The 13,289-nt window shown below is 42.5% G+C and overlaps 1 protein-coding gene across 3 annotated transcripts in view; it reads left to right on the top strand.

The window, feature by feature from the left end:
- Positions 1–2,326: 2,326 nt before the first annotated feature.
- The window catches only part of CNOT6 (CCR4-NOT transcription complex subunit 6), a 33,017-nt gene continuing 22,054 nt past the window's right edge, over positions 2,327–13,289 (top strand). For 2 of the 3 annotated variants that reach the window (XM_048319713.1, XM_048319711.1), the window contains exon 1: positions 2,327–2,506. The gene's annotated coding sequence lies outside the window, so the exon portion shown is untranslated. Of the gene's footprint in view, positions 2,507–4,356; positions 4,734–13,289 lie in introns of all 3 variants that reach the window. The other variant, XM_048319712.1, reaches the window with a different exon arrangement.

Below are 13,289 nucleotides of genomic sequence, written 5' to 3'. Positions count from 1 at the left end.
ACCAAGTATATCTGCCATGTGAGACAGACAAAATGAAAGAGGCTCATGTTACACTCTCAGATCTCATTAAGCACCCAGACCAGAAACACCGATACTGGCACTGGCCATCTGCTCTGCTGTTTGCCTGGTTACAGGTCTGATAACACTTTCAGGGAGCAAAAGTTAATCAGACATACAGTTGAGCAACAGCACTTCTGAACAGGAAATTCAGTGGAACATAACAGTTTCTAAAAAAAAAAAACCCCACATACCTGTTTTTACTTCATTCTGCTGTTTCAAACCACACAAGCTGGCAGTTAAAAAAAAATTGTTTACATAAAAGGCCATAACTTTAGGTACTTCAAATATTGCTGGTTTTTTATAAATAACCTGTAACATCATCACAAAATTCACTAACTTGAAATCTGCCAAATTGCTGTAATCTGCTGTTAGTCTGTACAGTGGACAATAATACAAAATTGTTTTTAATTGCTTTTAAATTATTTTCTCTAATGTTCTCATTTGCTTATCTCAGTTATTTGAGAATTACAGTATTTTCTGCCATTTGTTCTCCACTTGCAGTGCTGAAGGCCAGTAGACCTTTCCATGTTTAAGGTATTATTACCCCAGCATCCATCCCTGAAGAACAAAGGTTCCCTGCAAGCATTTTCGAGAAACTTATGATCAACTGAATTTTCTTTGCTGAGCAGCAATTCCTGGAAAATCCTGCGACGTATTCAAAGACTTTCCTACTGCTTTTGGAGAATTAGCTCTGGGCAAAATGATATAGTCTATTGAGGTCATATCTGACCCAGAAAGTATTAACTGAAGAATGTGCAGGACAGCTGCTTATCAGAAAGAAAAGACATGCAGTGCTGGAGAATGACATGTAGAGCTACTTGAGTTAGTTCTGAATGACTGTCAGCTCTCCAGAGCCAGCCAAGACCGGGAAACAGATACGGCATTCTGCCGGAGCCTGTGCACATCCGTAATGGAGCAGGCTAGGATATCTTAGCGCAGGACTGCACCATGTGGAGAGGAGATAGTTTATCATCCAAGAGCATTTCAGATATATGATATGATAAGGCTGAGCATAAATCTGAAGTACAGCAGGATTATGTCCAACGAAGTGTCAGCCTTTCAGTGGAGGACGTTCTGAGCAGGTTTGAAGCGAGCAGGTTTGGTCCGCAGCATGCCAGGGTCATGTTTTCCAAAGTACTGGCCTCAGATGGATGGGGATGGTGTTCTTCAGAAGCTGGACTAGGTACCATCCTCTTTCACATTATGTTAAAAGAGAATGCCTCACTGCACAACAGTGTGAGTGCCATTTATTTCCAGCTACCTATCCAGTTATATCAAAATTGAGGCCTAAATTCCTATTCAGCTTTCCCAGATCAGAAACAGGGCTCTGTATCTGGGACAGTGTCTTTGTCCCTTGTCCCCACTATTCCTTTGGATGAAGCGGAACCAAGCGCTCATTTGCTGCAGCATCATCAATGCTCTGAAAAACGGAGAAAATCCTTAATTTGGAAGTCATTATTTAGGAGTTTTGCTAATATTATACCATGGATGGCACTTCCCCACCATCATTTCACTTGGCATCTCTCATCATAAAGTCTAGTTGTGCAGGGACAGTAATAGTAACACTTAATGAGAAAGCACTTTATTTTTCTAAATATCTTGGTTTGCATCCAATAATCAGTTCATAGGAGAAAATGATGTAAGCCGAGCCGCAACGTGAGTTTCAGAAAGGTGCTGCTGGCGATTCTGGGGGACATTTCACAGTAAACATTGTTCCTGAGTATGTCACTGCGAAGGATCCGAGGCACTGGTTTACCATTAAAGACACAAACATAGAAGAAATGTTCTCCTTCCTAAAAAGCGTCCGGCCTATCACCCGCACCGTGTCTGAGCTCATCCACTTCAAGGCTGAGTTTCCCATTTGGGCTTTTGCAGGAGAATTTAAAAGTTCTTTTCCAAACAAGTGACTATTCCCATTCGCCTTCCTGGGGCTCCTGTTAGGACCCCCTTCCCTGACACACACCACTTGCACGGGTTGCATGCCTTACTCCGCAGCCCACACATTACTTTCACCTGCTTTTCCCCCCGCCGCGTTCCTGCGGCCGTACCCCAAAACACGCTCCAAACTCCTCCCTCCGCATCACCCCGCGGCCCCCCCGGCCCTGCCGCCCCCTCGCCGGGCTCCCTCCGCGGCCGCGGAGCGTGCGCGCAGTGCGGGCGGCCTGGGCAGGTGGGGCGGAGAGCGGACAGGAGAGCAGGAGGAGGAGAGGAAGAAGGAGGAGGAGGAGGAGAAGAAGAAGGAGGAGGAGGAGGAGGAGGAGGAGGGGGGCCGGCCCGCCCGCAGCCGCCGCCGCCGCCAGCGCCGCCATGATGCTTGTTTGCTTTCAATGAGTGTGAGGAGGAGGCGGGGGGGAGCCGCTCTCCCGTCCGGCCCGCGGCAGGAAACAAAGAGCCAGGCAGGCGGCGGAGCGAGGGCGGCGGGGGGACGGGGATGCTGCAGCCACAGGTAGGGGCGGCTCCGGCGCCCGGCCCGGAGCGGGGGGGGCTCTGCCCGGGGGGGCAGCGCTGCGGGGGGAGTGCGCTGACGGGGGGGTCCGGCGGTGGCACGGCGAGGGGGGACCCCCGGGCTCGGCGGGGAGAAGCCCCCGCGCCGCGTCGTTCGGGGGTGTCAGGGGGGGCCGAGGCCCCTCTGGGCGTGGGGGCGTTCCGGGGGGGGGGGGGGGGGGTGCTGGGCCTGGGCAGTCGCTGCGGCGGGGACGCTCGGGGGAGGCTCCGCGCCCGGGGAGGCGGCGGGGAACGGCGGCTTTGGAAACGGGGGCGGCGGGGAGGGGGCTCCGCACCCCTGGCCCGAGCCCCGCGAGCGCCCACCGACGAGCGGGAGGCAGGGAAGGAGGCTGGGAGGGAGCCGGGCCGGGCGGCGCCGCGCAGGAGCCCAGCTCTGTTTGCATCGGGAAGGCAATTAAGAGAAATTAGTATAATGGCATCTGGAAGCCTGAAGTTGTTTTTGTGGTGTTGTTGTTGTTATTATTGGTGCTGGTAGGTTTTGTTGTTTTTGTTGGGTTTTTTTTCCTCACCGTGGAATTGAGTTTAAAATAATTAAACAAAAGGCAGAGGGAAATGACATCAATCGGGGGAACTGCCCGTCCACCCTCCACGCACGGCGCCCCGCGCCGCTGCCTCCCCGGAGGCCGATCCGCCTGGCTGGGCGCGCACCGAGGGGCGGCAGTGCTGCCTGTCAGCGGAGCGCTTCGCCTGCTCCGGAAGGAGCCGCGGCGGCAGCCGCCCGCCCGCCCTCCCGTGCCTCCCCGCCCCGCCGGCAGCGGGAGCCGCGGCCGCGCTGGCGGCGGGGCCGGAGCGGCGCTCGCTCGTTCCGGCGGAGGGAGCGGCGGGGCGGGTGGAGGCCGTGAGTGGCAGCGGTGGCGGCCAATGGGAGGCCGTAGGGGCCGTGAGTGGCAGCGGCGGCGGCCAATAGGAGGACGCGGGGGGCGGGCGCTCGAGGCCGCGGGACAGGCGCATGCAGGGATAAACAGAGGGAGTTGGGGCGGGGGGCGGCGGGGTCGGGGTTGCGATCGGAGCGGCTTGGCCGCCGTTCTGTAACCGAGCGGGGCCCTTGCCTTGGCTGGGGCACGGGGAATGAGCGCCTGGGCTGCCTGCGGAACCGCATCCTGCGGGGGAACGGGCGGCGGGGAGCTCCCGCACCCCCCGGTCTGCCGTGGGGCCCACAGGACAGCCTTTCCTACTCCAGAATTTTGTGGAGAGTGATAAGCCTGGGATCAGACAAAGCTTTAGGAAAGGAGATATCTAATACACCTGTCTCTGTCTTGGTATCTATGGTGAATACATATTTTATCAGCAATTTTTCTACAAACATTAAAAATTCATATGGAACCTACTAGGTTGTAGTCCTAGGTTGGACTCGATGATCTTAGAGGTCTTCTCCAACATGATTCTGTGCTACTTTGTGTAGTATAAGAAATGTATTCAAAACAAATGCAGTAAGCTAAAGGTTTTGTTGGGTTTTTTTGTTTTGGTTTATTTTTTTGTTTTGTTTTGGGGTTTTTTTTGTTTGTTTTTTAATACAGCCATCTGTATTTCCACAAACGCATAGAAAATTGTATCACCGAAAATAGAACTTCATGGATGGGTATTTGCTTTGTAACTAGAATTGCAGATTGCCTGTTTTTTCATTTGATTTCTGGGGCTTATTTTTATAATCTAGATTTCACCACAGTGGGTAATTAATTCAAAATCCAAGGGATTAAGAAATACCTGTGGTATTTGTCTGGTTTAAATACAAAGATGTGCAAGTGTTGACTGGTAATTGTATTGTATCTCGCATTTTTTTTTTTATTCTAGAGCAGGTCTCGTAATTGGGAATTTATCAACATTTCCACTGGGGTAATTTTACAGGATTATCCGCCCTCTGTTCTTCCTGCTGGTTCATCTGGACTCTGTGGAGTTTGCTGCTAGCAATGGAGCCTTCTGTGGGGGTTTATTCATGCTATTACTGAAATGGAGCCCTTCGCATTTGGATTAACTATTTGTTCGCTTTTCACCTGAATTGCTTGGATCAGCCCATGTTTAAAAAGGATCCTGCCATGCATCTCTTTTCTGTTTGCATTCTGAAGTTGAACTCTGAATACAGTCTCATGTTCAGGCTGTTTACTGTGCTTGAATTGTAGAGGAAGAACTGAAATATAAAGATAGATGAAACTGTAATACTGCATGGGCAGGTAAATACATTTGACATTTTATACATGAAGACCTGAAAACATGTTATGAAGGGTCACAAATTGAATGAGCGTGGTACCTTTTTAAGATAGGGCTGTACCCTATTAGGTACAGATATTAGGAAGACATTCTTTTAACCAAGTGCAATGTTCGTGATGGAAACCACTGTCCTTAAAATGGTTCCAAGACTGAGCAAACTAAAAATTCTTTCCCTACATATGAACAAAAGAAGTTATATTTGAAAACATGGCTGTATAAATAAAAATGTTTCTGTTAATCTGTCACCAAAATCTTTAATATTAATGTTTGTAGTGCAGTGTGCCATGCTGTTTGGCTCACTACGATGCCCAAGAGTCCATGTGGTGAACCAGGATTCTTCCATCCAGTTGTGGAGTCCCTGTTGCAGAGGCCCTGGTTCTGTTTGCTAACAGACTGTTGAGTTTTAAATTATTACCTGTTTTTGTCATGTCCTTTTGGCTGTGCGCTTGTGTATGTGCAGTCTGACCATTATATCCCAGTCTCAAATGGGGCCACTTTAGGCAAAGATTCTACACAGAATCTTTAGGAATGAGGATGCCTTTCAGTCTTCAGAATTGAAGGGATGTACAAGAATTGACACTTATTTCTATAGGGGTTTTATTGTCAGGAAATTACGTGTAGTATTGAAAGGTTATAGTTGTGTATGGTGAGCTTTAAAAAGCTATCAGTGACCTTAAAACACCACAAGAATATTCTCAACAGACCCAGCCACCAGATTTTAGTTCTAGTGGCATGAGGTAGAGGTTGACCCATGCCCAGTTACATACAAAGTATCTGAGGTTTTTAATCCATATACTGAGGTTTTACACTACTTCCCATGTCAAAATACTGACATTATTGATTCCAGTTTAAATTTATCCTTCTCCATGGTGTAATTTTGAAAGCTTTATGCATAAATTGCTCAAACTGAGTCACTGCAGGGTTTCATCTGTTTTGTTTCTTCTAAAGTGTTGGTGCTTCACGCTTGGAAGTGTGATTATTGTACAATACCCTGCAAGATTATTAGCATTGTGTTAAGTGACGTAATTTATGTTCTTACATTGAAATTGGGTTGTACAAGTCCACTCAACAAGGGAATCTTGGCATAAGCTTGGGGACCTGCACTCACAATTTCTACATGGAGCAATTTCTGCAGCTGAAGTCTTTAAGAGTTTACAAATGCTTAGGCAGGTCCCAAAGAAAAAGCTGTTTAAATGCTTAACATGTACTTTTAGCTACTAATTGCACTTCCAAGATGGTGCTTGTTTAAAAAAAAAAAAGATTGGCAACAACTCAGTTTTTCCTTTTGTAAGACTGCAACATGAATCCTTTTGTTAATGCCTTGGAGGCCTTTTTTTCTAGTGTATGAATCAAAGAGGGACTAGGAGCAGTAAATATATACAGTTGTTTATTTCAGAACTAAAATACTTGCTGTTAAGATTCCAATTTATGCTACAGTGGAGAGCTGCAGGAAGAGATTGATTTGACTTTAGATTTTTTTAGACTGGAAATGCTGTTAGTTGTTTTATGGAGGCTGCCAACTCGACATTGTGATCACAGCCTGGGTATTTGGATGGCTCTCTTGTGCATCTTAGTTCATGTTCCTGGTGTGCAGCCTTTACTCTGCAAGTGAAGGGGCTCCCTACTTGAAGACCTTCCTAAAGTTTTTTTCCATTTTATAATACCGGTGTCTCCAAAGCATCCTTTGCTTAACAAGGCAGCAGTTTCAGTTGAAAGACTGGGGTTTTCTAGAACATGCTGAAGCAATTTGAGTGACAGCTCCTGTCATGAGGGTCCAGCATCTTGCCATGGTTAGGAGACCAGGAATATACAATAATGTCATATCCTGCATGTTACAAATAATATGTGCAGCTTTATTGCTTGAGCTATTTTGGAGTATATTGATGGGTGAGATGTGAATCCTGCACATTGATCGGACTTAAATGCTGCTCCACAAAAGTATCTCTCTGCATAGATCAGTTTGCAGAGTCAGGGATCAGAAAAAAACTTGCTTCAGAGGCAGATCTGTCATGTGATTTTTGCAACAAAGGCCACGTTTAGCCAACACCTACAAAGACTGAAGGCTTGAAACTAAACTAAAACACCACCAGGATTGGCTGTGCACCATCTGATGTGTATCACCTGTCAGAGGAAGGAAATGGCATCATAATGGCTGAAAATAAAAACTACTGAAGGTATTTTATGCTGCACTCTGACCACTAATACTTTTAAATACTGTTTTAAAGAAGTTTTAACAGTTACTCACCCAACAGAGGAGCTTTGTCTGACAAAGCAAAGGTCCTGGGAACTAAGGAATTTCAGTGCTGCCTCAATCACAGTTCATCTGCAGAGTACTTTCAGGAATGAGAGCTTTTAGGAACAAGCAGTAAGTGTGAAGAATAATTAAAACTAGTAAGGAATCATGTTTTGATGAGAAACATGATGAAAGAGTCACCTCTGGAGATTTGTAATGATCAGTCATGGGATAGATGCTTTCTGTATAGGGAGTAGTGGACTAGGTCACCTCATGGTTTCTTCTGATTTAGTAGGTCAGGACTTCTCTCCAGTGGCAGAATTTGGAAAGCTGCTACTTGGGTTGCTCATTAAATCCACATAATCCGTGTCAGTACAACGGTTGTCAGAGTAATGCTCAAAACCAACCAGTGACGTGGCTGAGTGGTGATACTTTTTTATTAAAAAAACCCAACCCTCCACAACCTCTAAACCCCACTTTCTTAGCTGAGTATCGTTGTTGGTTTTCAATATTGTCTCACAAACAGCTGCATCAACACAACAGAGAGAGGTGATGCAGTGGGACATGGGGACAGGAAAGAAGTCTTGAGTTGGCTTTGCTGTGCAAGAGTGTGGTTGTGGAAAAACATTTGCAGGCTTGTTGGTTAAATTTGAAGCAAAACCAATCTGTGAATAATTTGCTTGCTGTCAGGATGTGGCTATATGGGTAAAGCATCAGCTGTATGTTGAGTTCTGTAACATCCTGACCTTCAGTTAGTTTAGCAACACTAATACTAACAAGCATTTAGGTATCTAGAAATTGTGTTTGGGGAAGGCAGAGATTTTTGGATTTAGATACTGACACCTCTTGTCAAGCTCCAGTTCTGTAGCAGGAATGCTGAAAATGAGCTCATATCCAAACTTCATTTAAAGTAGCTGAGTTCTCTCTTACTCCTTAGTTGTGTTGTAAGACTAAGAAGTAGTGTTTCGTGTGGTGACTTTGTGTTTTCCCCTGTGAAACAACAGAAATGCGGTAAGCATTCTGCAGACACATAAAGGAACATGTGGTAAGGAACGTGTTGGTGCATGTGCCAGTATTTAGAATAGCTTACTGAGTTGGACCAAGATAAGAAATTTTGCTCTAGGTCTGCTAAACAAGAATCAGTATTCCATTTATTGTGAAGAATCATAACTAAATTGTCAAATATGATTGGATACAACCAGTGGAGTGGCAGTTGGTATTATATGAATGTTTTGGAGTGTAAGTCCATTCTCAGATTCCTAGAGACATTTGTAGGTGAAGCTTTTAAGCCTTTTTCCTTCTGCCTACATTTATAAAACCTGAAGCTAAATGTTTTACAGCACAACTCTTCCTTTTAAAGCTGGTCTTTTAGGTTCCATCTGACTTGTACAGTATGCAATTCTGTAATGCAATGCAGTTTATTTAAATTCTTAAAGTAATTAGTGAACCTGACATCTCTTTAATGTATTGGCATTTCAGAATACACTAACAGAATGTGCAAAAAGCTGAATGCTGTGTAGTACTCATTAACTAGCCAATCTGGTTCCAGGGATACCAGTTAAGGTCAGTCTTTGCTTTGCAATTTGGTTTTGTGTTAGTGTTTGTTTTGTATACAGCAGCCTTTTACTACAGTCATAATTAGATACAATTTCTGATAATTAAGAACTATTCTAATCATCTGGACCATGTTTGCTACACTGAGAACGTTTGGACATCGTATTTCTAATGATTATATGTTGTGCAGAGTAAGGGGTGGGAATTTGAGGGTTTTTTATCATGAGTCTGATAAAACAGATCTGTCTTGTAGTCTGTCTAGAAGATGGAGCAGTCAAGGACCTCTGTGCTGAATTGTGCCTTTTGTACTCTGACCATTTTAGAGTTCTCTTTTGAACCCAAGCTAGTTTTTATAGCAACTGAACATGGAAGTGGCAACTGCTTCTTTGCATTAGTGAAATGATGGTAAGCAAGTTTTTCACACTGTGCAAGGTTTAAAGGATTACACCATTAAAATACTGGGCTGCACATTGCTTATCTGTGGGAAATTGTAATAGGCAGGGTTTGGGTAGAAAAAGTAGAAGTTTGGAAAATGACATCTTCCCTATGCCTGCCACTGCCGGCTGGAACCAGCCAGTTTGCATTTCTGTAAACAAGTAGTTTAGAAGGACAAAGAAACCTTAATTAAATTTGAAATACCTGCAGGTCAAAATTTAATATGATCTTCTTAAAAATACGAAATGACTGAGTTTTGAACTTAACAAAATTTAAAGCCTGTTCTAGTCAGTGCTCTCTAGTCTAATGGAGCCTTCCTGATTTGAAGACAGCAAGTAAATCTTTTGACATTTATGGCCCAGTTTATCTGAACCAGGATGCTTTGCTTGAGTTTCAGGAGGGTTATGTTTCATTTTAGTCAACTTTGGCTAGATTAAGGGCTTTGCTGAACTTGCAACAGCTTTATGGATTTTTGAAAGAATATTAAAGCATTTGTCAGCTTCTGATTTTTCTCTAGTAGAACTTATATATGCAAATTCAAATAAATCATCTGATTAGTAATATTCCAGATATACTTACATGAATTAATGGATATTGACTTAATCAGTATCTTGTATTTATTATTACACATGTTCACATGCATGTTCACATCCCACTGCATTATCTTAAGTCTGAAAAAGAGGAAGGGTGACTCGTGGGTTTGTATTGGCAGTTGTGTAAAATTAGTTTTAGAAGTCCTCAAAATGGGATGGAGAAGCATTACATCCCTGATGAAGCCATTAAATCTTAATATGCTAACAGCCACTAAAATGTGATCTTAGCAAGTGAAAAAGTGCTTGGAATGAATCAATTGACTTCGTGTTGACTCAACAGCTTTTTTTATATTTTTAATTTAGATTATTCCAACATTAGGCTATCAATTGGGTTAAAGGGATCTTGACACTTTCCCACGTGTTACAGTTGAGTCTCTTGGGAGTTGTCCTTGTGCTGCCTCAGTTCTGCCTGTGCCCACAGCTGGTATGTGCCATCCCTCCCCACACTAGGGAAACGGAAATTTTTAATTTACAGCGTGTCTTCTGAAAAATTCAGGTGTTGACCTTTAGCTGCTTTCCCAGTCAGATTTTTCCTAGCCTTATTTTTTCAATACTAAATACATACTGTAAAAAAAAAAAAAAAATTATTCGAACAGCCTCTTTCAAATAAAATGCCAAAGAGTGTTTGTACTAGTCCACAAATAATAGGTGTTTACACAACAGACTTGATATTTGCCTTGAAGCAGCACACTAGTAGGGAGAAAATAAATATGTGGTTTCTTGCAACACTGGTGTTTTCTTTGTATATATTTCAATAGAGGGATCTGGTTCATGCCTACAAAGTTAAATGTAAGGTTGTGTTCAATAGATAAGCAAGTCCTTAGATTTCTGTTTATTCAGCCTCAAAATATTTGTGATTTTAATTCTAATGTACGGTAGTATGGATTTCTCAATTTTGAGGCAGATTTGATTCTTTCAGGGTTTTTTTTTCTTTTGCGTGATGGCCCACACCTGCTTTTCTGAAGTTTGGTTTATCTGCTTGTGTATTGTAGCAAAATATATTTTGTAGTTGTTGCATGTTATAATACATTATAGCAAAATATATTTTGTATAAAATACATGTATAAAAATATGTGTAACATAAATACTGTATATTGTATTGCTACAAAATATACATTATGTAGCAAGTTATATTTCATAGCAGAATGCAAGTATGCTTCCATATTATGGTGTATACCTCCTAGTAGTTGGGAAATCCAAAACTACAGGCATATGTTAAGATTTATTTTTTAAAAAAACAAAGTTTCAATTTAGTGTGTTTTGAATAAGACATTTATAGAAATAAGATGACATGAAATTTAGAAGGCTTTGTAGGAAGAGTATCAGGATACAGAAAAAGTATCCAATTCTCTAGTTTAAGTTTTATGTCTTAAGAGGGTGGGGTGGTGCCAAATCATTTGAAGAATTTAGCTGAAATACATTAAATTTACTTCACAGGGCACTTGAGGTTTATCTGGGATGCGTTGGGTATTTGCTTCCTTTCCTCATAATGACATCTTGCCCATGAATATTTTTCCATCAGTTTTCAGTATTGACATCACTCTCCAGTTTGTTGCCCAGGCATGGAACAGGCTGAGGATAAATCCAGTCATTGAGTCAACTCATCAAGTCAAGTGTGTAAATTCTGCAGGGACTGACCTTTATCATAAACCCAGTTCAAGCTGCTGTTGCTTCTCTGTGAGGAGGTGACAGATGTTGCACCTTGTCATCCTGGCCAGGGACCGTGTTGTTGCTTATTTGCCTGTACTTCAAGCTGAAATGTAATTAAGTTCTCATAGAAATTCATGACTTGCTGAGTAAAGCGCCACCAGTGACAAGACAGGGAAGGCAGCAAGCTTGATTCATTTTGGAAAAGCACTTTTTAAAGAAGGGGTAGTGAGTCTTTGAATAGGAAAGGGCAAATCTGCAGTTCTATAGTTAAACTGAAATACAGCACTATGAAATTACCTTAAAGATTTTTTTCCAAAGCACAGGAGTTATCTTTTAGAGGTACTTCTGTTCCCTTTGAAGAGGGTCACTCTTTGGAGTTGAAAGCAGTAATTCCTGTTAATTCTAATAAATCTCAACAGTAGAAATTAACCCTTTAAATACAGCTTAGCATATCTGATTAGCCTATACATTGCTAGAACTGCTACAGCCTTAAGTTATCTCAAAAGCAATGTACTTTGCTTTCAGTTAGGATTTCAGACTTTGTTCAGTGTTACTGTTTAACTGGGTGAGGGTAGCTGGAAGCAAGAGTTTGCTTCCTGCTATGGGAGAAGAGATTGTGTGTCAGTGTGGCCAGAAGTGCCATTATGACGGTGCCCTGATTTCAACAGCTGCAAATCCACACATACATTCCTGCTCTACAGGAATAATAACACAGGAAGCTAGTCTCCCACAAATATATATTTTTTTTTCCCCTCTTCCCTCCTTAGTTTAATTCTCTTCACCAGCTCCTTTGTTACCAGACAAAAGTTGGTGCTGATGCAAGAGTGAAGTTGGAAGTACAGGGTCCTGGGGAAGAGGAACTGCAGGAGGACCAGCTTAGTTCTGCTTCATGCATTGTAAAACCACAGTGCAAGTGGTAGAGGGTGTGGAGGATCCTAAATTAACTTTGAATTCAAAACAGACCAGTCAATTTAAGAAACATTTATATTTGTGGGGAAGGTCATTAGAACCCATTTTTAAATGAAACTTTGGATTGCATGGAAAAGAGCTTCAGGGTTAAAGGCACAAGGTTACAAAAGAATGGTCTGGGGTGAGCTTCCACTGTGAGGGTTTGGAGAGAGAAAGGGAAAAAAAAGTCTCTCATATGTGCTATTGTTTTCTTATGAAATCTTTGAGCAACTTAATAGATTGCTTTCTATCCTGCTACTTTTCAGCGGTTCAGAAGTAATTTATTTGGCAAGTAATACTGCACTGCATCAACAAATGGAAAATATTGTCCAATTGTCTTGTTACTTCTTACTTTATTAGATCGAGATTTGCATAGTTTATTCACTGTTTTTAATTAAAGTAGCAGAAAGTTTGAGTAATTCTGCACTTGATCAGGAGTGGTGCTACTTTGTTTACTTTCTGCTCCTGATCTGCATTAGTGTGTTAGTGACAAGTAAAAGCAAGTAAAGGGGAAGGAGGGGAAGTCAAAAGGAGTCACCGACGTGTTAGGAAGTTTCAGAAGTGGAGTTATAATGCTTCAGCATTGTGATCTTGCAGTATTTCTAAATGTGCTCCCAGGTTTGTAAATGGAGTTTATAGATGGTTCATAGTAAGTATTGAAATAGTTATTTCAGAATAGTTGATTAGATCAGTTGAAATTATGTCTGAACACTGTGTTGTTCTTGTTCATCATTTTCTACACAGTTTTAGAATCCAAGTTTTCTTTTCCTAATTTAAAGATGATGTTTTAGGGGCAAACTTGACATCTACCTCCATAGTAATAGTATAAAAGATTGTACTTGGCCTACAGGAGTTGTCCAATACGTTTAGTTTTGAAATCAAGTTAATTTATCATGATATTTTAGAAAGCATTTCAGGAAATGAAGGATTGCTATAGTATTTCCTGTTGGTGCTTAAAAAAACCCCAAAACCTTATTCTCAAAATAACTGCTCACCTACCTATTTTATTTAAATCTTCCTCCTTGCCATCTTCCAATTTCATAAAAATGGCAGAAGGGTAGAACAGGAAAAAAATGTCATCGTCTTTCCTTCCCTGCCACTCAGAG

Source organism: Corvus hawaiiensis, chromosome 15 (assembly GCF_020740725.1).
Source record: "Corvus hawaiiensis isolate bCorHaw1 chromosome 15, bCorHaw1.pri.cur, whole genome shotgun sequence".
Lineage (NCBI taxonomy): Eukaryota > Metazoa > Chordata > Aves > Passeriformes > Corvidae > Corvus > Corvus hawaiiensis.
This window is presented reverse-complemented; position numbering and strand designations above follow the sequence as displayed.